The 24,945-nt window shown below is 34.9% G+C and overlaps 1 protein-coding gene across 1 annotated transcript in view; it reads left to right on the top strand.

Annotated features, from left to right (window-relative positions):
• Nucleotides 1–6,906: 6,906 nt before the first annotated feature.
• LOC120627175 (inactive dipeptidyl peptidase 10) overlaps nucleotides 6,907–24,945 on the top strand; it is a 167,899-nt gene continuing 149,860 nt past the window's right edge. The window contains exon 1 of the mRNA XM_039895043.1: nucleotides 6,907–7,130. The gene's annotated coding sequence lies outside the window, so the exon portion shown is untranslated. The remainder of the gene's footprint in view (nucleotides 7,131–24,945) is intronic.

Raw genomic sequence — 24,945 nt, 5'->3', positions numbered from 1 at the left:
ATGAGAGTATATGGATAAAATTTAGGTACTCACCTGCTTATAGGTACCTTGTAACTCCACAGTTGACCACAGGGGGAACAAGGTAACGTTTACTTCTTCAACTCTGCAGGCTATGTTCTCTCTACTGGTGTACGTTTTTTTAAAATAAGTAATGTAATAAGTAAAAATTTAATTAATAAAAATATTATTTAACATTAACGATCTGTCTAGGCAACTTATTCGCGATATGTCAATGTGTTTATTATCTATCAATTATTTCTTATTACTTTTAAATAACAGATGAGGGAATACATTTCTGATACCGGATCTCGCACTAATGCTGGTGAAGGTAACTGCCAGCCTACCTCCCATCCCCATTCTAGGGATTTATTTTGAATCAGGATGACATGCCTACCCTCTAAAAGTATCTATAATCTATTTTTTGGAGTTTCAAAACCAAATAGAACGTAATATGTATAGAAAACAAAATAAATTGTTGGTCATATCTCACTTCAATTGCATTATATTTTATATTCAAAACTAGAAAATTTTGGCAACATTTCATATCAGCGATAAGTCTTCAAAATATATTGTGTACTACGCCAATTATGAAACTGACTGCAGATAATTTGGACCATACCCGGTTTTAAAAAAAGCTACGTACATTATAAAGAACCTATAACAGTCCACTGCTGGACAGTCTCACAACGGGAGGGTTCGGTGATAATCATCACGCCGGGCGGACGTTGGTGATCGCAGAAGATGGTAGTAGTAGCACAGAGAACGCTACTGCAATTTTTTACGTTATACTCCCTAACTTCGTACGAAACCCGCTGGAAGAGGTAAAATGGTGACGGTTGTATTTTGTAACCTTAGTAAAAGCTTTCCTAGCTCCACAACGAGGAGTCTTTTTCGAGTATGGAATACTTGAACACCGGAGTAAAATGGACCTTAATACATTACCATAAAGCTCACTTTTGTCTATAATTCTTTAGATCGGGCTTTTGACGGAACGTTTTTAAAACAAATATTAGAAGTACAAAATTTGCGGCTCTAAAACTGGTGCCTATAGGTCCATTTTAGTTTGACGATACAGAGTTCGATATGCGAATCGACTCCTCAATTTATACCCACTTGTGGGTAGTTATCTATCTATTTATCTAGGTATCTATCTATCTACTGATTTTTTAAGAAGGAGGAAACTTATAAATAGGTATTTGGTTACCATCGCGTTCCGCAGCCGTGTACAACAGTAGGTCGTAATAGGCGTCAAAAGGTATAATAGTGTAGTAAATAAGACTACTTATATTATAAATGCGAAATTGTTTTCTAATTTCATAGCTAAACATTAACTCTACTGTGAGATAGTAATAACAAAAAAAAACCTGACTAAGTTGGTTGAGGGCTCTTCTTAGACTAGGGCGTGTTTGGAAGTTGGAACCCTCCTAGCTTTAGTTTTAAGTTAACGAATGCAGTTATCACCATCACATAACATTAGTGGTAGCATCTTAAATGTATGAGCGCTTCATAAGTGCTTGGGTGTGTATAAAACATTCTTGAATTTTAATTTGAATTTATGTTTGTCCTTACTTTACGCCCTAAGCCACCAATTGACTTGATTTTTGGCATAGAGTTAGTTAAAAGGACGTAGAGTAACATAGACTACCTACTCTTTATGCCAGGAAAAGAAACGGTTCCCACAGTATTTGTAAAAAAAAAACGTAATAAACCCGGAAGAAGACCGCGGGTACCAGTTTTTTTCTTTATATTTTATAGGCTAATAGTGGAGTAAATAATACAGGCAGAAAAGCATTTTTTGTGGGCTTTTCCCAACGATTTAGTCTTTCATATTGCACCTTGATACTGAACCCATCGTGTGCAATACCTACTGGCACTTGGTTTTGTTGGTATTTCGAAGTTTCAAACACAATTAGGGAAACACAAAAAACGTATATCAATAATTTCACTTCCAATTAGTATTGAATAAAAAATGGGTATTATATAAAACTTTACTAAGAAGTATTTGAGAAAAGTTATCGTTTTCGGATGATTTTTAAGTGCTTACTTTCGAGGAAAATTGGTTCTGAAACCAACTAATTGAGGAAGTGGGAACAGAAGTTAGGTAAATAGGTAAATGATAAGTGGGGTAAGGGGGCCTTCGGCATTTTGATTAATGATTTGAAAATTAAAACTCGCAAAATACATGATTAAGTTTGATACAGACGTTTTTTGCGTCCTTAATATTTTACCAACAATTTTAAAGAACGAATACCGGAAAATATATTTTTCTGGGATTTGTTTTACCTGGGAAAGAGGATTCGGACGCCTCGTACGACACTCGAGGGAAGAGAAGGAATGGTGAAAAAGTGAATTCTATAGGGCTAGCTCAGACAGAAAACAAAAAGTGTATCCTACGATTATATCCTCTGATACGGGATATAATAAACGTGTCCACCTGCTAAAGCACGGGAACAGGGAAAAGGAGAAGTTTACCCCCTTTTATTAAAACTATTTGGATATTATTTCCACTTGTGCGCCAGTGCTCTGAGAGTTGATAAAGCTGTGGGAGAAGATGACTTTTTATCCTTTCCCCGGGGAGAAAATTGTCTCCTGCCCATGTTACTAGCCATGCCAATGCGTCGGCAATTATATTGTGTGTGCGGTATTCAATAAAAGAAAAAATGGTTTCTTTGCTTTTTTTACAGCGTTCAACCTAAAATTATCTAATTAATCATAATAAGGGTTCCCTTTTTTCGGAATCCTAAACACCATAAAAATGTAAATGTATCAAAATCATCATTTGACGGCCGATTGGCGCAGTGGGCAGCGACCCTGCTTCCCAAGTCCAAGGCTGTGGGTTCGATTCCCACAAATGGAAAATGTTTGTGTGATGACATGGTTGTTTTTCAGTGTCTGGGTAATTATCTGTATATTATAAGTATTTATTTATATTATTCATAAAGAATATTCATCAGTCATTTCAGTATCCATAACACAAGCTACGCTTACTTCAGGGCTAGATGGCGATGTGTGTATTGACATAGTATATTTATATTTATCAAAATTCAAAAAATTCAAAAATTCAAAATTCATTTATTTCAAGTAGGCCTAATACAAGCACTTTTGAAACGTCAAGTCTGTCCGTGTGTAGTGACTCTACCACCGGTTCGGAAGGCAGATTCTACCGAGAAGAAGCCGGCAAGAAACTCAGCAGTTGCTCTTTTCCAACATCAAAAATTTACATTTTATATTTTAACATTCATTTTTCTATCTTGTGAGAGATGAAAGCGGAGCCGGATGCTTCCAAGCAACCTTGTCATTAAGAAACTCATCAATTGTATAATAACCTCGCTGTAATAAATGTGTTTTAACACATTCTTTAAACTTATGGATTGGTAGGTCCAAAATTACCTTAGGAATCATATTATAAAAGCGTATACTCAATCCCACAAATGACTTCTGCACCTTTCGCAGACGATATGCAGATGTCACTAATTTATGACCATTTCTTGTAAGTCGACTGTTTATATCCACTTTTTGTTTATAAAGACTAATATGTTGTCTTACAAATACTATATTGTTATAAATGTATTGTGAGGCTACCGTAAGTATACCAATTTCTTTAAATTTTTCACGGAGGGATTCACGTGATTTAAGTTTATATATTGACCGTACAGCTCTTTTCTGCAATATGAATATAGTTTCAATATCAGCAGCTTTGCCCCATAATAAGATCCCGTAAGACATCACACTATGAAAGTACGCGAAGTAAACAAGTCTTGCTGTTTCTACGTCAGTAATCTGTCTAATTTTCCTGACGGCGTAGGCAGCCGAGCTTAGTTTACCTGCTAGTGTATCTATATGGGTACCCCACTGAAGCTTACAATCCAAGGTCATGCCCAGAAAAACTGTGGAATCTTCCATTTTTAGTGATTCTCCATTTATTATTATATTTTTATTAACTTTCTTTACATTTGGTAAAATAAATTCCACACACTTAGTTTTTTTTGCATTTAAAAGTAAATTATTGACAGTAAACCAGTGCGACACATGCGACATAGCACGGCTTACATCGTCAGAGTTGTCTCTACCTCTATCAGTTTTAAAAATTAGAGATGTATCATCAGCAAACAGTACAATGTCACAGGTTTCACTGACATGGTGTGGTAGACATGGTGTGGTATCACTTATTTATCATATGATTTGACTGCAATTAAATCTGCTGTTAACAGTCGGTTATAAATGAAGTGGCAGCAGCATTTAAAAAAAAATATTCAGAATGTTTTTCTCTGAACGCTTTGAATAAACGTGAAATACGATTTTTGAATGCTATATTTTCAGTTAAAAACCGTCGTATTTCTCCGCATTGCAGATTAAAGTTCACAGGACTAATTAATGTCAGTATGACCTACATACAAATGTCAAATATACAAATATAAAAATGCGTTATATGAAATCATATGATGGGTTAATAAATATAATAATTATATTAATTAAGAGATTACTCTTTACGGAAACAGCTATAACTGTTATTAGAACCTTAAAGTAGCTTTTCACGTCCACTAATATAATGTTTATGCTGTACACAGTAGCGTGCATAGAGGGTATACACGCCACTGTGTACAGCATAAACAGGGTACGTAGATGATATAAAATGAAGAAAGTCTCCAGTACAAGTTATAAATACTTAGAAGTAGGCTTTTTATAACTCTTACAATGCCTATCCTAAAGTTTTTTATAGTTTGTACTAGAGATTTTCTTCATTTCATATCATCTGCATACCCTATGCATAGTATACCTACCGTCTATCATCTATGCACGCCACTGGCTGTACAGTTATAATATTACTGCACAGTCTTTCAGGGGGTTTGGATAGTTTAATACTTTGGGGTATTTGGTAACACCCAACTTAACATCTGTTACAACGGATGATAACTTGGGTGTTGACATTGTATGGTATCCGAAGATCATTGCTGCACTAAAGTTTACTCAACCGTAACATGTTACGACTCTTTTAGAATGGTATACGACAAACTTACTTTATGCTAATAATTAAAAACATGCAAATTGTGTAATTAAAATAGCTTAATTTTATATATATTTTACCTACACTTCAAGGAAACATGAAATATATAATTTAAAAATGCACATAAACATTTCAGAACTCTCCGTGATCCACGGCCTGAAAGCTTTAAGATGAAGGTTGGTTTCCCGACGTTTTCTAAGAATATCTTGTAAGTGATTGGTTTAATCCTAATAAAGAACACTTGTCAAACTAAAAAACACTATTTTAACACCGTTTATATTCTCGTGGTGGATATATAGTGATAACGAAACTACAAACTCGCAATCGAGAAGTCGTTTCGAATATCAAACTCATAGTAAAATAGATCTAATGCCACTTGTTTTAGAGTCGCAAATCCAGTACTTCTGATCTTCGTTTTACAAACGTTCGAGCTAAAGAATTGTAGGCAAATTTAAGCTTTACAGTCATTCAAATAAGATCCATTGGCATGCGACTTTCAAGTATTTCCATACTTTCGATTACGAGCTAGCAAATCTTGTACTAAGGCTACAGGTATGATTGACGTTATCCGGCCAACAACAGCGCTACACCAACGTTTTGTAAAGTTTTCAATCAAACGGGCATTCGCTTGATACTGTGCTATGTTTGTATATCAACTAAAACTGGTCTGGTTTTTGCTTTAATAGGTAGTCCTACGACATGGTCATCAATTTTATCATCATCATCATCCCATTATTTGCCCACTACAGGGCACGGACTTCTCAGTATGTGAATGGTTTTAGGCCGATTTTAGGAACATTTTTTTTTCGTCACGATGTTTATCCGCACCTTTAAAACAAGTGAACCTATTTAATTGAGCTTTGAAAAGTTAATAGGTTCATGCCCAAGATAGAACTCTGTCCCCTTGAGAGAGAGGTTGAAGTCCTAATTACTAAGCTAGCTAGCTGTTTATTAATTATGTAAATTTACAACAATGAAATACTTGTTATTATTATTTTTTAAACTCTTGTGATATATCTTCAAAATTCAACACCAATACACTTGTAAGTTGTTAACGACGCGACGCATCAATAGTTACCTACGTATGGTAAGTTCATTAATTTGTGATAAGTTTAAAAGACAGAACGAGATGGGTGTATTTAGCCATCAGTAAGTGCGGAAAGGACAGAGATTGCTGGAAGCTGTGAACTGTGAAGGTATGTTCACAGTTTGTGGACCGCACAAAGGATTCGGGGTCACGAGGCTGCAATGAGGAAAATTACAACATTTCAGGGAGTTTTTTTATCCATGCAATACACATATGCTTTTTATTATTACGTCCATTATATTAGAAAATATGAAATAAAATATATATTCCTGATAATGCACATAAATCCTTCTAAACGTTTAAAGTTTATTTCTTGCCAGTTAGTATAAAATGCTATACTTAATAAAATTCGTAAGACCCGTAAGTCAGTAGACTTACGGGTTAGAATTCGAAAGAATAATACAATTGCAAAAAGTTAATACTGATAATCACTATAACGGGCGGCAATTATAATTTTACGAATATATACAAATCTTATGAATTCCAATGGAACTCTGTTTTACGTCTCTTTCTAACGCCTAAACTACTCGTGCTTAACAGATTTTGATAAGATTTGGCTAGAACAAACGCAGATCAAGTCGCGAGAAACTGCTAGTCATATATATTTTTAATAAATTACATAAAATAGTTCCAGTTTGTAATGCAATTATAATCAAATTTGTATAAGCATTCAAATTCAAAAAAACATGCGCAATATTATACGAACTACTGTAAAAATTCATACGAAATATTGGGAGCTTCCGCAACCCCTGGTAACACTACGGAAAGCGCCGGGAAAATGAGACCTAGTTGCTTCAGTCGGCCGGCCGCCGGAGCTCGAGTTGGTCGGGTGAATCGAGCAATCTAAATAAACGGTTAAAAATCGAATTTATATCGATATAAATAAAAATAATAATCGAACATCAATTAAAAACACAATTTATTTCGGTTTGATGTATTTTCAGTTAAATACCATTAATGTTCCGTTAACTATTTAAGTACAGTGTAAGTGTAGTTTTAACTACGGCAGAGTTGATATTGAGGCTTTTTGGCTAACAGGTGAGTACGGGGTATATAATGTAGTATACCTAACATTTTGTTTTTGTGTTGTTGATTGTTGTTATATTCAATTATTGTGTTGACTTATCCTGTTTGACCTGTCTGTAAATCATGACCTGAATGTTGAAATATAGAACGCTATTTTCCACGTTAAATAAATTCCACGTTTAAACTATTGGTGTCGGATGATAGACAATAATAGTTAACCTGTTAGACTATTTAGGAAACTGTTAGCTATATTATGAAAGTCAGGTAGTGTTGTAGATTGAGCAATATATTGGAATGCATACTTTTATTGAAAATACCCTTGTCTGGACTCAGGACGGTCAGTCTGGAAAAAAATTGTGATATTGTTTTATTGAATATCAGAAATATACTAAGGATTTTGATATTAATGACAATTTGACATACACTTTAGGGAATAAGTAGACAAAATCCTTTTATACCCTACAGTATAAGAAGGAGGGTAATGTTGTTCTGAATTATTGTAGGTCAGGCTAAAAAAAAACGCCGTTATAACGAAATTAAAATTGGATAATGAAGTAATAACTATTTTGAACAAACAGACAGATTTGTTATCTCTGTCTTACAAAACAGTGACGTAATAAGTATAACACCATAGCAGCTTCCATCTCCAAAAATCTACATTAAAAAATTAAATATACGAATCTTATGTTGCTCTATAGCATCAGAGCTTCCATCGCCAAAATCACCGCTTTGTTATAAGTAAATTGAAATTAAATAAATAAACAAGGCATTTTTAATAAACTCCAAACCGGTAAAAATTACTATATAATAATGGGCTAGTTTTTGTTGACAATAAGCTTATTTTATAATGTTATATCGTGGCATTTGGAATATTATATTAAATTATTTATGTTACGCCTTAATAATAGGCAGGCAAAACTGTTTAAATAACAAACACAAAATCACACTATGATACCAAAATATACGATTACAATCTAAATAAAAGATAAAAAGAAACTATGTTGTCGCAAGTTTAAAATAAATTGGAGCACTTGTATTAATTTGTTTGTTGCTTTGCCCATATATTCAAACACGCGAATATAATATTATATATTCCGAATTATAAAGTAATATTATTATATTTTTATTGAATCATTTCGATATACTAACTTGGTACAGTCACTAAAATAATTTAAGTATGATCATCATTAAAAAAATTGACTTCCATTATAAGAAATCGAAGAACTTTTGTCCCTATATACAAGAGGTATATAGGGACAAAGCTTGCGTCCAGCGGTCTACTGTAACTCGTTTGACGTCGTCTGTACGCCTAATTTTTAGTATGTTGCTGATGAATGGAATGGATTTGAAGGCTTAATGTAAAAAGTGAGTAAAACAAGAAGAATTAGATCCCATAATCACTGTTATATCTGAAGACCTAGCTTTTTCATTGTCATTAGGAATTTTTCTGTGGGTGTGCGCATATGAACAATCGCATACAATACCCGGATGTTTAGAAAAAACCATCTAATTGGTCTAGTGTTGACTATGTCCGGCTGCAGATCAATGTAATTCGAACCCAGGTCGGGTTCGAATTACAGGTCGCCCCAATGAATTGTATTGGGTTTTACTATTAAGAAATTCTTGACCTCACAGGGCACGTTAAGGTGTCGGTCTTGCGCCTGATCGACTGGATCTGCAATCCCATCGGATTATAAGAGTGAGGGAATAGAGACACCTGTGGTTTCGCACACACTTGTGCACTATATCTGCCGCGTAGTTGGTAAAATCTCTCTGGAGATTGAACACCGAGGCCGAAATCGGTAAGAGAAACTGTTTAGAAAAAATAAGTTTTCTAATGAACAGACATACCATTTTATTGTGGTTTTCTAGAGACTTGAAATTTTCACAGTAATTTATTTAACTATTCGGTTAAAAATTTGATACTTCATGCCGTCTCTGAGAAACCTGGATTTTGTTTTCCTTTGGAACCCTAATAAAAATACATTCACTGCTCTCTGTGTATTAGAGGGGTTAGTTCAAAGTAAAGGTAGCTAGTTAAAGGCTTTCTAAAAATATAGGTTACTAGGAGAGGAGGAATCATAAAGAAATGTGTGCTTAAAGCAGCTGGGCTCGTGTGCACCGTAATTGCTTCCTCTATGTAGAGTCTACAGGAAATGCGGCGTGCGAAACGACCTCCTCCCTGTTGCTGCTTCTCAGGTCTCGAGTCGCTATAAATTCGAAGCGAAATGCAATTAAACCACAGCGGGAAAATAAAAGTGAAGTATAACTTGACGTATATTAAAACTATTTTCATTTATTTCCATAACTCTTACAAAGAATCGAGGTCAGTGTAACTTTATATTGAAAGTAGCTTTTATATTTGATACTGATGCACAAATATAATAGGACTAAAGTAATACGTTTAAGTTATCAAATATAATTGTTTAGACGTAACATGTGACCCCCTTAACAAAATAGGTCTTTAATAGTCTTTTAGTTAAAACAGTGACTTTCATCGCTTCCCTCCTTTTTAATGTACAACATCGAATATGACGTTGAAATAACTAACATATACTACCCGTTGTAGTAGTGTAATAAACTGAAATTGATGATCATGAATTTTCGTAATGAGAATTTTAAGTAGGTATTTATTTTAGTTATGAAGTATTCGAATCTGTGTTTCTAAAACCATAACATACTTTTATGAAATCTATGAAGCTTTTATTATTATTATTAATACTATTCTTTATTTGTACACAACCGAATCATTAAAATAGTAGAATACAAAAGGCGAGGATTTTTGGCAACCTTAGAATTAGAAAGAGGAGAGGAGAACAGACTGCAGGTGAAGTTCTTTACTATCAGAAATCTACCTACCCTACCTTATTTAGTAACATTTTGTCAACTAAGCTAAAACTAAAAAAAGTTACCTCCCACGTATATTTGTACTATGGATTTCCTTGGTTATTTCTTTTGGCATGTATAATTTTATTCAAGCAATTAAAAATTGTAAAAAAGTGGACAGAACGGCTATGTAGCGTTTCAATTTTATGTAGCGTTTGGTACGTTCTCGACTTCGGTCAACTCGACGAATCCGGTCATGTAACATTCTTATCACATGAACACCGATGTACACAGATGTAATGTAAACGTGCAAATTCACCCAAGGAAGCTTAGAGTCTCCGCTTCCCTCCGTCAATTACTTTTGAAGCAGTGGTGCAAAACGGATTTCAGTTTAATGCTCAGATTATTTTTTCTCCCGCTTACGTAAGCTGAGCTAAGCTAAGCTTAACAGAGCAGAAATTGTGAGTCAAGTAAAGGAGCAAAATGTATAGTTCACTTCGACAAACTAATTCAACTACCGTCTGAGGCTTTGCAGTAGTTTCAAGTAGAATAGACTTCATTTCAATATTTTAGTTTCATTCTAAAGTTTTAGTGGTTCTTTGGTAGGTTGACTTTGAAACAAAATCTATCATTTAAAATTAATGCTTATTTAAAATTCATCGAGCTACAAAGGATTTTCAGTATGTTTAGGTATCGTCTTCAATAGCTTCTTATTTATTATATATTTATGTATCCATCATCATCATTTGTTTGTTTTTTCTTCAATTCAATATTTTTGTTGCATTTGGTAGCCCAATGCAACAAATCCTTGAGGAAGGCTATATAATGCTATACTCGTATAACATCTTTTTTAAATTTTACTCCTTAGGAATAATAGGGAATTAAAGTTATATTAAACTGAATGAAAGGAAAATTATTATTTAGGTTAAGGACTAGAATGGTTAAATACTAGTTTCTGGAATTATAAAAAATCTGGTTCATTTGCTAGAACTACCAATTGCATTTGAAAAATATTTTTTGCATTTGTTAACATCACGTTAAGACTAAAAAGTTGAGCAACGGGTAGGCGATGCGACACGGTAGGTCATAGAATGTAACAATCAAACATACAAACAACAGGGGATATAGTCTCCACGCAGAAAGTAAGCTACGCGATATTTATGCAAAATTTTGTTAAGATCGGTTAAGCCGTATAGGTAATAATAACAAAGGTAATTAATATTAAATCCGATGTGAATGATTTCCGGACAAGATTAGATCAGACTGAGCTGTGCAGTTAACTAATAAACAAACCGACAGACTTTCGCAATTATAATATGAATTATATGGATAATTGGTTACGCGGTATTCAAAATTATGCAAGACAAAATCACTCAAACCTAGTATACAAGTAAGCACTATAAATCTTGGCGTTATTAATAAATACAAATCCAATTAAATGTATCTACAGATAGCTTATAAATTAGGCGCTCAGAGCGAGTAAAGTGGACAATCTAGTAGACAAAGTTGCCCCAGGAAAGTTTGATTATAGTTTGTGTTTCAATTATCTTATTAAAACTTGATAATCCATACTCAAGAAGGATCAGTTTTGCTTAGAAAATCTACTTCGTTGATATTTTTATTAATATAACAAAATCAGTTCAGTGTTATCCGATTAAAACGAAAGTTTTTGAAGCTCTAGTCTTTTAAAATATTTTAATATGCATGTATAAAAAATCTACTTTATTTACTTACTGACCCAATAATAGATGACTGTTTTATCTTGGATTAAAAGTTCTTACCTTCTATCCAGGACAATCGGCCAAAAATGCCCGACTTGGGACTAACATTCTGAAATCAACTTCTGCGGTTTTTTGCAGTTATGTAATTCAAAGGAGGATAAATCCAGCAAATATAAATTATTTAGTATACCCCTTTAGCTTTACCACGTACCTCGTTTTCACCACATATGCAAAGTACCTATAATGATAAAATAAGGTATGTACAATGCATAACTGAATAGTAACAATTTCAGCAATCCTCCAAATAACATTGGCGACTAGGTTCATTATGAAAACAACGCACGCCAATGTTCGTAATAACCTTTTTACGATATCGCGTTTATAACGAAGCAATGGTAAAAGCTTTGACTACATTCCTTTGTAAGAAATGTATTCAAATTTAATTGGATACTCGGTTAACATATAGCCCCGGTACAACGGAAGTTAACATGGATCATGATAATGAAAACTTCACACTCGACATATATATCTAAAATATATAAAAATTCAAACGTATACGTAACAACTAACAATACGTAAATATGTCCATTATTGTGAGTGATTACTACATTTGTTAACGTTTAAATAAAGCTAAATGATGATAATTAATACATTGTACCTATTTTGAGCTGTATATCGAATATTGCTTTATATGTAGCCATCCAAAATCGCTTTCTTCAGGCATCGCAGTACAAAAGCAGTCAGTGTATGGATTGGTTGCCCCACGCTTTGAACAGTCGCATCACTTATACACAGTTCGTGCTAATTTTATAACGACACGCCGAAAAATAGTCTTAACGTTTTATCGATTCACTTAAATCCATAAATGGTGTGAGGGTGGGTTAATAATAAATATTGTATGAGGTGCATAGTTATAAGAATAAAGTCAGTACATGCCTAACGCTGGTGTATCATTGACACGTCCTTACATGGCGCAGTCGGGAAATTAACATTAAAGTAGAAAACTCTGGAAACATGGAAAGTATATTGACGCCGCCGTCTTCGTTTTGTTTTGACAAAAATGCATCGGACGCAAATAACATTCATGACAAATGGATCAAGTGGAAAAGAAGTTATGAAATATACAGTAAAGCGTGTGAAATAAATAAAAAATCATTGGAAATATAGGTGAACATTTTATTGCACGTGGTGGGTGAGCAGTGTCGAGAAATTTTAGATCAACTGCCAGAGAAATGCACGACTGTTGAAAACATATGGAAAAAGTTGGATGAACAATTCAAAACAAAAAGAAACGTAACGGTTGAACGTCATAGATTTTTTATTCGTGATCAACGTGACAACGAAACTATCGAGCAGTATGTGTTTGAGTTGGGAAAATTAGCTCAAAATTGTGAGTTTCGTGATTTGCACGACGAACTGATCAAAGATCGGCTGGTGTGTGGCGTTTCAAGTGCAGCCATTCGTGAACGGTTATTAAGAGAGGATGACCTGTCACTAAAAAAGGCGATGGATATTTGCCGTGCTGCCGTGGCATCCCGGACCTATTCGGAGAAGATTAAGCCTGAAAGAGAAGATATGCATAATGTTCATCAAGTAAAACAAATGCAAAATCACGTTGCACTTGTAAAGTCGAAGATATCATCGTCACGAGGACAAATAAGAAGCCAGGTACCCGACGCAGCGAAGTTCGAGCGATGGAGTGGAGGGCGCGGCGATCGCGCGGAGTCGCGTTGCCAGCGTGCTGTTGGGCCGCGCGAGCGCCCCCTGCCGACCAGAGGCCGTGGCGCGAGCCAGTGGCGTTCGGTTGCGGGTTCGAATAATCAGTGTAGTTATTGTGGAATAGTGCATAAAAAGTTTGAGTGCCCAGCCTATGGCCAAAAGTGTGCGCGGTGTTTAAGGATGAATCATTTTGCCCGGGTTTGTGGGGTGAATTATATTGAGGACTCTGATGATAAGGTAATATATTCATTAAATAACAGTGATTGGAATCTTAGCTTAAATATTTGTGGCACGTTGATTAAATTTAAATTAGATACGGGGGCAGATGTTAATGTTTTACCGTTATATTATCTGAAAAAATTGCAAATACCACAGGATTGTTTATTAAAAACACACACGAGATTAAATGGTTATTCTGGTGCAAGCATATGCGTCGTAGGGAAGATATATTTAAATGTGATTTATAAAGTAAACAATTATATGCTCGAATTTAAGATAGCTGATGTTCAGTCTGTACCGATATTAGGACGTTATGCTTGCACAGAACTAGACGTAGTGAGACGTGTCATGTCGATACAAACCGTTGATTGCAAACCGGATATTGTAACGAATTTTAAAGATGTGTTTCAAGGAATAGGGTGCTTACCGGGTCAATATAAAATACATTTAAAGGAGGGATCTATTCCTGTGGTGCATGCACCTAGAAAATTACCGTTTGCTTTAAAGGAGGATGTGAGGAAAAAGTTAGAGGAAATGCAAACTAAGAAAATTATTGCTAAGGTTGAAGGGCCGTCGGACTGGGTTAGCAGTATTACTGTGGTTAAAAAACCTAATGGCGATCTGCGTATATGCTTAGATCCCAAGGAACTAAATATGGTTATTAAACGGGAACATTTTAGACTGCCGACTTTGGATGAAATTCTATCGAGACTATCAGGGGCTAGGTATTTTAGTACGCTAGATGCTTCTTCAGGATTTTGGAATATCTCCTTAGATGCACAGAGTAGTTTGTACTGCACATTCAACACTCCTTTTGGTAGATACAAGTTCTTGCGAATGCCTTATGGAATTTGTTCAGCGTCAGAAGTCTTTCATAAAAAAATGATAGAAAATTTTGATGACATAGAAGGAGTGTGCATGTATATCGATGACTTGCTAATTTATGGTAGAAATAAAGAAGAACATGATGAAAGGTTAAGAAGAGTGTTAGAAAGATGTAGGAAAATTAATTTAAAATTAAATGAAAAGAAATGTAAGTTTGGTTTGGAAGAAATAAAATATTTAGGACACAGGATAACAAAAAATGGCCTGTATCCTGATGACAGTCATATCACGGCGATTACAAAAATGCCGATCCCTAATGATAAAAAGGATGTGGAAAGATTTTTAGGTTTAGTTAATTACATAGGTAATTTTATTCCTAATCTATCGGATAAGGTACTTCCATTACGAGAGTTATTAAGAAAAGAAACTGATTGGCACTGGAACGAAAGGCATGAGAAATGTTTTCGGGATATTAAGCATTGTTTGACTAGTCGCCCTGTGTTACAATATTATGATGTCAATAAAGCAATAGTTATATCAGTAGATGCGAGTAAGAGTGGCTTGGGTGCGTGCTTGATGCAAAATAATTTACCGGTATGTTATGCGTCCAAGGCGCTAACTAAGGCTGAACAGAGATATGCACAAATTGAGAAAGAACTGTTTGCTTGTGTGTTTGCATGCGAGAAGTTTTATGCGTACATTTATGGGAAAACGAATGTTATTATTGAAACCGATCATAAGCCACTCATAAGTATAATAAAGAAACGAATTACAGATGCTCCTGGGCGTTTACAAAGAATGTTGTTACGCTTGCAACGCTATACATTTAAGTTAGTCTACAAGCCTGGCAAGCACCTTTATATTGCCGACGCATTATCGCGCGCTTATGAACCTGCCGAGACCGTTCACTCGAGTCAAGACAGTCTTTATGACGAGGTGTGTGCCGTCACGCGGGATGCGGCATCGGCGCTTACGCAATATTTTGAAAACGCACAGTTTGCTGCGTTACAAAAATCCACTGAGAATGATAGTGAATTAAAACAGCTGTCAAAGTACATTAAAAAGGGTTGGCCGGTCGAAAAAAATGCTGTGTTGGATATAGTGAAACCATATTGGAAATATAAGGAGGATTTGTCGTTTGCTTATGGTCTTATTTGGAAAAATGAAAGGGTTGTGGTACCCAAATCATTACGAAAAGAAATGTTAAGTAGAGTACATATTGGTCATATGGGGTTGGAAAAAACTAAGTTAAGGGCTAGAGAAACTATATTTTGGCCAGGCATTAATAATGACATAGTAAATGTAATAAATGATTGTGATGTTTGTCTCGCGCATAAGAAATTGAATCAAAAAGAAAAATTGCAGCCTCATGAAATTCCAGATAGTCCGTGGGTTAAAGTTGGCACTGACCTGTTCCAACTAAAGGGTGTCAATTATTTAATTATAGTAGATTACTATAGTAAATTTTTTGAAATAGTGGAACTACAGTATACTGATTCTATGCATATAATAACATGTTTAAAAAATATTTTTTGCCATTATGGAATTCCAACTGTGGTGATTTCTGATTGAGGGCCCCAATATAACTCAACTTTCTTTAAAGAGTTTGCCATGGAATGGGGATTCAAACATGTAATTTCCTCGCCTCACTATCCACAATCGAACGGACAAGTAGAACGTACTATTCAGACGGTAAAAAATATAATGATTAAAACTAAAGAAACGGGGTCTGATTACCGTTTAGCTATATTGGAATATTTAAATACACCATTATCGTTAGAGTTACCTTCGCCGGCAGAGTTACTACAGAGTAGGAAGTTAAGAAGCATTTTGCCCATATCAAAAAAATTGTTAAAGCCAAAAGTACACGAAAACATAAGACATAAACTATTAACTAGACAGGACGAACAAAAATTTTATTATGATCGGAATGCTAAAAACTTAAAAAAATTAATTGTAGGACAAAAAGTAAGGATTTATGATTTAAATATTAAAAGATGGATACCAGGTACAATAACCCGCGTTTTGAATAATAGATCGTATGAAGTTACAAATTCAAAAGGCAAAAAATTAGTTCGTAACAGGCGACATATTACGGTAGATAGGCCGGAAAGACAAGACACGCTTCACTATGGGTTTGAGTATGACGATATAGGCTTAAATAAAGATGTTAACGTAGAACCTTACCAAACTCAAAATATGCGTACAGGTACGATAGAGAATAATTATGTGTCTCGTTCTGGCAGGACAGTGAGGCCTCCGGATAGATGGGGGTTTACGTAACTACCAGTCTGGCTCGGAATAAGGAGCTTTACGGCGAAAATGTGCATAATATAATAGTTAAGAAAAATATTATTATATATGTGGTAAATTTGATATAAGTTCAATATTGAGTTTAAATTCATGGATAAAAAATAAGGTTATTGATGTAATAAGGTTAATGTGTTTATTGATTTTGTATTTTTACACTAGAATTTTGCTGAAAAAGTTTGTATGTAATGTAAATTTGTCTTTAAAATCTTTACGATTTAATTAATCTCAAATGCATTTTGTGATGAAATGATTATTTGATTGATTTGCAATTTAATTAATTTTGGAAAGAGCAAGGTGAGAGTGATTGTTAATTTTTAGTTTATTTTTAAGGGGAAAGATGTGAGGGTGGGTTAATAATAAATATTGTATGAGGTGCATAGTTATAAGAATAAAGTCAGTACATGCCTAACGCTGGTGTATCATTGACACGTCCTTACAAATGGAACGTTGACTCACGATTCGGCATCTTATGACGATGTTCGAATTTTTTTATTAGTAGTGGCAGATCATTTTGTAACAAAGCTCGTATCGTAGTCGAATTATTACCTCCATGCTTATTTATGTTAATAGGCAATGTGTCCCCATTGGCCACCAGGTGAACCATCTGCTTGGTCCTAAAATTATTATCTACTATAAAAATAATATATTAATACTAATTTCACTCACGCAGATTTTCAAAATAGTCATTTGTTATAATATAAGTAAGACGGTTGATTTTTTTTATATAGAATTCTGTTTTAAATGTAGTAGTGGTTTTGAGGTATGTTACTATCAAATTTTACAAGTAGTCGTTTTTAATCTGTTAGCCGCTTGCTAAAGCTTGCAAGAGAAATCACACTTAGAATGCAAACGCGGAACTCGTGGCTACCTCTTCTCTGCTAAACCTCTTGAAAACAATAGTCCATTCGGAAAACACATTTTCCATAATTAAACTTACCGAAATATACTTTTCTGTTTCCCAGTGGTATTAATCGCATTATCGGCAATAAATTGCTTCCACTAACTCCCGAGAGCTCATAAATCTGAACCGCTATAAATAAGAGTCTATCTGCTCTTGGCTTAAACATAAACAAACCTGCGTTGATGTAGGTCTGGGCAGGCTACATACATTTTAGAAAAAAAAACATCTTTTTTTTAAAAACCTAGACTAATTAAGGTATTTAAACGTCTAAAATTAAACATTTGTTCTCCTTACTAATAAACACTGCGTCGGTTTGCTTTGTCTTTTTTCGACCGTCTAATCGCTCAAATTTTAAATTAAAATTGTAAATTCATTTATTTCAAGTATGCCTAATGTAAGCACTTTTGAAACGACAAGTATGTCTGTTTGTGGGCTAATAAGTTATTAGAAACGGAACCTACTCCTTCATATAATAAAATCGTAAGCAAACATTTTTTATTTATTTCTATGCGATTGTGCACGCTAATCTTTAAAATCTCTTTGGAAGCGGTCTTAGTCACAGTATATATAATACTGGGTTAAATAAAAAATGCCAGAGAGCTCTCGACCTGTAGTTGTTTGCATTGTAGATGCTCTTCTCTACAAATGTATGTGCGATCAGTTGAAATCAAATGAAATACTAATTGCGACGTATATTAAGCGCGCGACCCGTGAACGTCGCTGCCTGCGTGACACTGTGTAGTTACACTCAATGCACAAAGACTTATGTATGATACAAAATTTGCTTACGCAGTAATCCCCACATGCATTAAAACGTAAGAAGATTTCGTATTTTATATAAATACATATAACCAGTATTCTTGATTCAACCGCTCGCTGAACATTGCGGTAACCAACCGTACGGATTGTTTTCGAGACGTTTTAATGTATCGTTCGAGCAAGGATTGTTTTCGAGACGTTTTAATGTATCGTTCGAGCAAATTAATCTGGGAAAGATCCTTTAAATCACTCTTGAACGCATCATAATACTTTATTGTTTAAAAAGCTAAAAATAGATGCATTTGCTTATCAAAAGCACTTACTACTAAAAACCTCGACACAAAAAACGGGTCGAAACTGAAAAAACAAAGAAATACGGTGTGTTCGCAAAAGTGGGGTTTTCGGGCTTTTTCGGCACACATGTCGTAATCTACCTCGCAATTTAATGGTTGGCGTTTTTTGCTGCGGGTAGAAACGACTGCGATTTTAAAATCTGTGTTAAACTGACGTTACCCTGCTTCCATTCCTGCTTCGACGACCGACTGTCGCAGTGGGCAGCGACCATTTCTACGTCCTAGGCCGTGGGTTTGATTCCCACAACTGGAAAATGTTTGTGTGATGAACATGATTGTTTTTCAGTGACTGGGTGTTTATCTGTACATTGTATGAATTTATGTGCATTATATTCATAAAAATATTCAACAGCTATCTTAGTAACCAAAACACAAGCTACGCTTACTTTGGGGCTACATGGCGATATGTGTGTTTTCGTAGTATATTTATTTATTTATAATCCTATTAGGTAATTTTTCTCAACTTCCGCAATATGTGTATCAAAAGACAATGGTTTTGACTAGTAGGATAATGTGCACTATATTGAAACGGTGATAGCGCAGTAAGTATTAGGAGCTCGACTTCACTTTCGGATGGCCGAGTTCAAATCCCAGCACGCACCTCTAACTTTTCTAAGTTATGTGCGTTTTAAGAAGTTAAAACATCACTTGCGCCAACGTTGAAAGGAAAACATGGATGCCTTATAGTTCTACATAATGTGTCCAAAGCAAAGGTGTCCTCAAATTCGCCCTGGGCCAGCGTGGTGGACTACGGCCTTGACCCCTTCTCATTTTCGAAAGAGACCCTTGCCTTGTAGTGGGCCGGTAATAGGTTGATGATGGTGATGACAATGATGATATTAAAACGGAAGGATTTTGTGCCGGGGGTTTTAATTTACAAATTTATAGTTAACTAGCTGTTGCCCGCGACTTTGTCTGCGTTTGGCAATAAATTTAGTTGTTCATCTAAAAAAAAAATAAGTACTTATTCAGTATCGCTAAGCCTTAAATGAGGGGTTTGCTTCTATCCGCTAAAGAGTTCTGTCCTCTATCTCCAACCACAGTTTGGGCAAAATTAGACACATATTATAACCTCTATAGTACAAAAATAATTATTTAAATCGGTTATAATTTGTCGGAGTTTTGGTGTAAAATCGTCAAACACTTTCATCCCCTCTCCCATAGGAACCGAGCTTAATGTCGGGATAAAAAGTATTCTATATTACTTCTAACACTTCCAAGAATATGTGTACAAAGTTTCACGAGGATCGGTTTAGCAGTTTTTGCGTGAAAGCGTAACAAACAAACTTACACTGACATTTATGATATTAGTAGGGTAGGGTTTATCCACCAATGATCAAGAAGCCGTTATATCACGTCCGTTTCCAACTCGACATGTTGGACACTGTACCGTTGAGTAACGTTTTATCCTTGTAAAAGTGGATTCTGAATGTGAAAGAGATGGATATATGATTTGGGGGAAATGGAAAGGGACGCGAGACATGAATAATTCATAGGTTGTGATTCAATGCATAAACGTTGTCATCTCTGCTTCAAATGCTGGCATTAGAGTGTGCATGCATACCTTTGAATTCAAGTGCCTGCAGTTCACCTAAAAGTACTCGTACAAATCTAAATAACGAAATTCCACGTAAAAGGCAACTTTATGACTAACACTGATCTGTTCTTGGCAACCTAATGTCATGCTGTTCCAGAATTATCTGATGACTGAATTTTCGATATAGATTATTTTACTTAAGCTTTAAGGTCAACGTGGATTATCCAAGAACGAACCCGACCTTCGTGGCGCAGCGGTGAGCCTTGTGTTTTGAAGTGGGAGGTCCCAGGTTCGATTCCCGGCAGGAGCTATTTGTTAATTTATAGGTTCTGAATTTCTCTGGTCGGGTCCGGCTGGGGGCTTTGGCCGTGGCTAGTTACCACCCTACCGACCAAGACGTGCCGCAAAGCCATTTAGAGTTCCGGTACAATGTCGCGTAGAAACCGATTTAAAACTGCCAAACTATAGGAGTTTAGCCCGTTAATATCTTGGACTGCACCATCACTTAGATTGAGATAGGTGAGATTGCAGTCAAGGGCTAACTTGTTGTGGAATAAGAAAAACGTTATCATTTTGGTAATTAGCACTGCCATGAGTGTAAGATGAGATTTCAATGTTATTTAAAACAATAACAGTCTTTCATAAAAACTTTTGTCTACTTTTTAAACACCAGGGTAGAATATAAAAAAATAGCTTTCTTTGAAATATTGCTTCAGACACACAGAGAAACGTCAGAAATTATAAATTCACAAATAGCCGCTGCCAATGATCGAACGTAGGACATTTCACTCATAAGGCCATATCCTCGTGCTTTGCAAAGTGTGTAAGACTTTCTCACTGTAAACAAAGATTATGTTTATAAAAATTGTTAGGTTCTATTTTGCGTGCGATTAAAAGCAATCCACCTTCGTTTATTTTATAATTTAAAAGGAAATGAAAAGTGGGTAGTTGAAAACAAAAAGGAAAAGGGGGTTCGAGTCAGCGCGGGCATCAAGAACGGGTGTGTGTCGTGGTGACGAAAAAGACAAGGAATTAAAAGATTGAATGGTGGATGCAAACAACGGTAAATCATTCAAAATCCAGAGGTTCTACTTACAAAATGAATATTCAAGAAATACAAACTTTGTGTAATTTGTGTTTCCGATAAAAAAAAAAAAAACTAATTTGTATAACACCTACAAATTCTGCGAGACCAGCGCACTCAAAGGCTTTAACATAGTAACTTTTTTATTTCTGACTTCCCTCGGTTCATGTGAAAAATTTTTGTTCGTTCCCTCTGAAGCAATTAAGTTCACATGACCTTTGTGAAACGGGCGGCCATTGTTCTTCTCAGACTTCACAAACAGAGGTCAACGCGGAGTGCAGTTCCTACTAGGCACTTGGCAAGCTTTGTTAGTAATGAAAATATTACAAACACTATGTTACCTACCGAGTTCTAGTATGATTACTGAAACCTTTTAAATTTTGTTTAACTGTTTATCTTAATCCTAAACAATACATGTACATTACTAAAACATTTTAATATAGTAGATACTACCGTCTAATTTTCTCAAACTGTGAAACAAATTCCCATCGAATTTGTTCCCTCAAAAACGCGATTTGGGGTTATTCAAGGGGTGGATAAACCAATTCCTTAAATAAATAAATAATTAACCCATTACCGGCCCACTACATGGCACGGGTCTCCTCTCACAATGAGAAGGAGGAGGGGGGGATAAGGCCATAATCCTAATAATAATAATATTAATATTAGGATTATGAGCCCTGACCACCGGTTGCTTGGGCATTCAAAAGCCCCGCAAGCGGAGGGTGGAAGTTTTTTTTTCTATAAATTTTTAATAGTGTTTTTTAATTTATTCTTTCTTAAGCATTGTTAATAATTTAAAAAAAAATAATAAATGATAGAAATAAAAATAATATTAATAAATTCATACCTTAAACTTAGAAATTTAGAGGTGCTAGGATTCGAACTCAGCTCTCCGTAAGTGAAGTCGAAGTCCTACACTCTGAGCTATAATCGCTAAGCAGCCAGATTACATTGCAAAAATTCGGATTTAGCGATCACTAACATAAAATATCTATACTAATATTTGAATGTAAATGTGTGTCTGTTTGTTTATTGAGCTTGGTCAACTTAGTTAGGTATTTGAATGAGTAATATTTTTTTCGAGCCGAAGCTTTAAGCTTAGGTATATATATTTCAACCTCGTTATTTATTCAATGCTTATTAGAAGAAACACAAGTTTTATACATGAGGTAATGTATAATAGTTTTTGGAGTTATGTTTAAAAAATAAGATACACAGTTTTCGGGTTGAGGGAATTGAAGTTTGTATGAAAATTCATCAATTTTCAATTTGTATCCATGAAAATTACCATTTTTCTTTGGATTACAAACTAAGAAGTGTGTTTCTCAGTTTAAATTCACCGTCGAAAGGTTAAGGGATATTTTTTGTAGAAAAGTACTTTATGTTAGTAGTTTTATTAGTAAAGTTTGATATTTTGACTTTAATTTGCATTTAGATTTGCCTCTAGCTAGCTTTCCGGAAACTTGCATAGGCCCGACGGGGAAATTTCTTAATCTCAAGGGATGTCAGCAATTCTACGCAGGCGAAGTTACTGGCATACGATATGTATAAGTATAGATCGATAGATAACGATAGATATATAACGTTAGATATACATAAATTGATGGGTAGTTATAGAAAGATTATGATAAAAATTTGGGTATGAATTTCTCTAACTTCTTAGCTCAACATTAACCAGGCAGTAAGATGGTGATAACAAAAAAAATACCTGGCTAAGTTTGTTGTGGGCTCTTCTTAGAGCGTTTGGAACCCTCCTATCTTTAGTTTTAAGTTAACGAATGCAGTTATCACCATCACTAATATTAGTGTAACATGGTAAATGTATGAACGCTTCATAAGTGCCTGTAATAAGGTCTACATGAATAGAATATTTTTGAATTTGATTTCGATTTTACAAAATGATTTGCTCATACAGCCTCTTCGGGTAGAATTCACTCGATTTTTTGTAATGCTCTAATAACGTCATGTCTCTTAAAGTAAGTAAGGGGTATGAAGTTTTAAGCTTACATTGTCTCAGCAAGTACTTAATTATTACCATGCTATACTTTGAAGTTTGATAACAAAGACGCAACGGTTGTTAACATCTAAAGGTCATAACTGACGTCATAGAAAGAAATTAGGAACCTCGAAAATGAATTATTAATTAACAAAGCCCGAACATCGCGCAACGCACAAACAAAAGTGTGTGTGTAGTGTGTTATTCTAACTTGCACATTGTTTCATTTATGTTGTGCCGATGGTTAGACAATTTGATGATCAAATAAAAACACCGGAGCCAATAGCAAAACAATGTTATACAAACATGGAAATAATAACAAACTGAGCAAAAATTACACTTTCAGAAAATAGGCTACGATATTTTTTTCTTTTAGCCTTTTAGCTTTTAGGAGTAAGGAAATCAACGTTTCCTGAACCTATGATTTGCAGGACTCGTTAAACTTGGTCGAGGTTGGTAAGATTATATATCGCAGCCCACCAACTCGCATTGAAGCAGCGTGGCGTTTTTATTTCCCTTTTCCCGATGAGAGTAATGCCTAACCCAGGAATTGAAATCAGTACCTTGTAACCACTAACCACTTTTGCCCATTTTCTATATTCAACCTATCCGTAATCAATAGATTTATTACTCAAAGTTATTGTCCAAAAATGTCCATAAAATTTTAAACAAATAACAACTTTGGTGTTGGTTAAAATTCAAAATTCAAAATTCAAAATTCATTTATTTCAAGTAGGCCTAATACAAGCACTTTTGAAACGTCAAGTCTGTCCGTGTGTAGTGACTCTACCACCGGTTCGGAAGGCAGATTCTACCGAGAAGAAGCCGGCAAGAAACTCAGCAGTTGCTCTTTTCCAACATCAAAAATTTACATTTTATATTTTAACATTCATTTTTCTATCTTGTGAGAGATGAAAGCGGAGCCGGATGCTTCCAAGCAACGTGGTCATCTACTAAGATATAATGAATTTTATCTAAAAAATATATTATATATATATAAAAAAAATTGTCAAAAAAAGAACCTGCTTTGGTGTACAATTTGAAAAAGTAACACACCAAAGCAGCAAGAAATAAATATATTCTACAACATTTTTAATCGGTGCCAAGTAAAATAAATAAAATAAATAAATAAATATACTACGACAATACACACATTGCCATCTAGCACCAAAGTAAGCGTAGCTTGTGTACTAAGACGACTAATGAATATTTTTATGAATAATATACATACTTATAATATACAGATATATACCAAATGTAGGAAGATACTTTGTATAGATCATATACATCGTGTTCTTTTTTATATAGCAGCAAGCAAAGTAATTGAAATCATTTTTGAAATCGGTTTATAATTGACAGAGTTGTGATCTAACAAACAAAAAATAAAGATACAACTAAATTAAGAACCTTTTTGAAAATCGGTTAATAAAATTGAGGGAAAATTATAGGAAAAGAGGGGAAAAGAACAACCGAGACTGGCTTTTCTGGGACAAATAAAAGTTTGGGGTGGGGAAAGAGGTGAAAGACAGGGCCATGGATGGAGAAGGCTGGAAAAGACCGATAAGAGCTCT

The sequence above is a fragment of the Pararge aegeria genome, chromosome 1, assembly GCF_905163445.1.
Source record: "Pararge aegeria chromosome 1, ilParAegt1.1, whole genome shotgun sequence".
NCBI lineage: Eukaryota > Metazoa > Arthropoda > Insecta > Lepidoptera > Nymphalidae > Pararge > Pararge aegeria.
The sequence above is the reverse complement of the archived record's forward strand: the minus strand, read 5'-3'. Positions and strand labels throughout refer to the sequence as shown.